The sequence below is a fragment of the Brassica oleracea genome, chromosome C6, assembly GCF_000695525.1.
Source record: "Brassica oleracea var. oleracea cultivar TO1000 chromosome C6, BOL, whole genome shotgun sequence".
NCBI lineage: Eukaryota > Viridiplantae > Streptophyta > Magnoliopsida > Brassicales > Brassicaceae > Brassica > Brassica oleracea.
Genome location: NC_027753.1, coordinates 20,698,122 through 20,701,405, shown reverse-complemented (window position 1 = coordinate 20,701,405; position 3,284 = coordinate 20,698,122). Strand labels below are relative to the sequence as shown.

Here is a 3,284-nt window from a genome sequence, read left to right as displayed (position 1 = left end):
TTCTTAACCATTGGTCGTTATAATAATCAAAACAGATCCTTCTTAGGCCGTGGGTTAGTAAAGTCTCTTCTCGTCTTAAAAGACTTTTTTAAGCCGTGGGTAATAAGTTTCCTTGGGACAATCAAGCCGTGGGTGTAAGTCAAACAAGGATCTGTTTTTGATTTATTAAGTCTCTTTGTCTTAAAGACTTTCTTAACCATTGGTCGTTATAATAATCAAAACAGATCCTTCTTAGGCCGTGGGTTAGTAAAGTCTCTTCTCGTCTTAAAAGACTTTTTTAAGCCGTGGGTAATAAGTTTCCTTGGGACAATCAAGCCGTGGGTGTAAGTCAAACAAGGATCTGTTTTTGATTTCTCAAGTCTCTTGTCTTAAAGACTTTCTTAACCATTGGTCGTTATAATAATCAAAAACAGATCTTTCTTAAGCCGTGGGTAAGTAAAAAAATAAGAATCTGTTTTTGATTTTAGTCTTTTGTCTTAAAAGACTTTCTTAACCATTTGGTTGTTGTAATCCATTCCATCCAAATAATCAAAAACAGATCCTTCTTAAGCCGTGGGTTAGTAAAGCCTCTTCTTGTCTTAAAAGACTTTTTTTAAGCCGTGGGTAATAAGTTTTCTTAAGGTGCAGCAAAGGGACAATGTTCCCAAATAAGAATCTTACAGAACACTATTAGCTTAGTGTCTGTCTAAGATCTTTTCGGTGGTTTTGAAGTGGAAAACCAAAACATCAAAACAAAACAGAAACAATTGATCTTAGGGTTTTGAAAAAAAAAAAACAAAATAAAAGGCTTTTTGAAATATTCTTGCTGTTGAATTTAAAATCATCTCCAAAATGATGGGAATCTGTAGAGCATGGAAAAAGTTATATACCTTAATGACATGTTTCACACGGACTCACTGCAAAACATTCTGCTGCTATAAAAAACCCATGTATGTTGTTGTTTCGCCTTTCAGCTCTTCCATCTCCCTCTCGTCACACCGTTTCTTCTCGTGTGAAGCTGTAACTGAAACAGTAGTAAGATACACCATAACCACAAATTATGAACCCTAAAATATAACTACAAAAAGAATAAAGAAGCAAGCTTAGAAACTATAGCATAAACTCTTTACCATTGTCTAACTAACGACAGGACTTGTGAGACATAATAATTCAAGAATAAGAATTTGAGAGGTTAAACAAACAACACTCGTACATGAAGGAGAAAACAGAAAGCTAATGGAAAGAGTAAAACAAAAAATTTTTCTTACAGAGTTTAGTACCCAAAACCAAACAAATCAGGATGCAATCTGTATAAAACAAGACGATCAATCGAACTATAGACATCAATCGAACAAGAAAGATTCACAAGAAACCCTAACATAGAGCGAGAAACCCGAAATCAATCGGGACGGAATCTAAAGAGAACGAAACCCTAACTCAAAATTGCGATCGAACTATAAAGGAACAAGGCAGTCAATCGAACTATAAAGGAACAAGACAATCAATCGAATAAGGAAGATTCACACGAAACCCTAACATAGAGCGAGAAACCCCAAACCACTCGGGATCGGAATCTAAAGAGAACGAAACCCTAAAACAAAATTGCGATCGAAGATCCTCAAAGAAATTCATGATTTACAGAGAGAGAGAGATCGAAACACTTACTATGTTAATGAATTGGATCCGTCTCTGCAAATTTTGGAAGAGTCGAAAACACCTACGAAGGTTGAGCGTTCTTCAAAGATTTTTTTTTTTCTGATTTGGGAAAAAAAATGTTCTCCCCTCTCTCTCATCTATACTAGCAGCCTTTTTGAATTATTAACAGTGGTGTGCTATTTCCTTTTTTAAAATATTTTTAATTATTTTTGCCACCTGTAAATTCAACTAATCAGAAACAAGACGTTTTAAACCAATCAGAAATATTGACTAAACTTAAGCCCCATCGGATTATAATTATCACTGTCTTTGTTTAAACCCCTTTTTCTTTCCTTTTCTGGTTTCGTTGGGCTAAAAATGAGAGCATCACATTTGTTGGGCCCATTAGCTTTATTTTTTGAAAATATTGTTAAAACGAAAAAAAAACAGCTATATTGTCCATTTACCATAGATCTGTTTTTGGTACGATTTGGTAATTATTTTAAGAGTTACAAAATATGGAAAAATGTTCAAAATGTACATAAACAAGAAAAAATCATATAAAAATATTTTGGTTGACTAAATATTAGTAAAACACAATTTTATTTTTTTATCTACGGATTGCAGAAAACATAATCTACTGTCTACGAGCTCGTAAATTATAGATTCAGTTAACTACATAGACATCTACAGCATGTAGAACGTAATGTCTACCTGATGTACCCCGGTTCAATTGATCGAGATATGAAAACAGTACGATCGGACAACGAGACGGAGTTCACATCCGTGAAGAGGTTCTTTTCTTCCAATGGGATAGTGCATCAGACTTCATGAGTTGGAACTCCTCAGCAGAACGGACGGGTCGAAAGGAAGCATCGCCACATACTGAACACTGCAAGAGCTCTAATGTTTCATGGTAAATATTTGTTAACAAAAAAACTAAAAAATCTACCATTAGCCTTTTTTTCTTCAAATACCTAAATTTTTCCTAGTTTTTTCATAAAAGTTTCATAAAATTTCTTCCATAATGCTTAGATACTCCTCATGTGTTCTTACAATGACTTCATATAAGTTTAAGCGTTATATATTATATAGTCCTTGTTACTTATTGTTTAATCGTGGCCTAGTGGCCAGTTACTCATTCATTAACGCACAAGTCTTCAGTTGGAGCGTCATACAGTGTATTTCGATTCTATTTATTTTAAGGTTAATAAAATGGAAATGACAAAATTGTCCCCACCTTCAACCTCTTTTATGCCTGCAAATTTTGGAGCGGGCAGAACATTTATTTTCCTACGATTTCAGTGTTTTTCCTTACTTTTTTTTTTTTTTGAACAAACCTTCATTCGAAATAAAAAGGCTTACATAGCCTCAGAGGCCAAACAAGAGAAATTAAACAGAACTGCCTTAGCTAAGGAATCAGCTTCATTGTTTTCTGAACAGGGAACAAAGCAAAAGGAGATAGATTCAAGGAAGGTACATAACATATGAATATCATGCAACAAGCCTCGACACACTTGCCACCTGAAGTAAGCAGAGTAACGAGGGTCTTAGAGTCCGAGTAGATAGTGAGAGCTCGGAAACCAGACGAGATGGCTGCAGTAAGGGCAGCTTTAACCGCGAGTGTCTCCGCAACAAGAGCAGAGGCCACATATCGACGGTTTGTTGAA

The 3,284-nt window shown here is 35.1% G+C and overlaps 1 long non-coding RNA gene across 1 annotated transcript in view; it reads right to left on the bottom strand.

Moving 5' to 3' along the window:
- The window catches only part of LOC106299794, a 6,568-nt gene extending 4,801 nt beyond the window's left edge, over positions 1 to 1,767 (bottom strand). The window contains exons 1-2 of the long non-coding RNA XR_001261880.1: positions 1,645 to 1,767; positions 870 to 1,003 (exon numbers count right to left, since the gene is read on the bottom strand). This is a non-coding gene — a long non-coding RNA (uncharacterized LOC106299794). The remainder of the gene's footprint in view (positions 1 to 869; positions 1,004 to 1,644) is intronic.
- Positions 1,768 to 3,284: the final 1,517 nt, after the last annotated feature.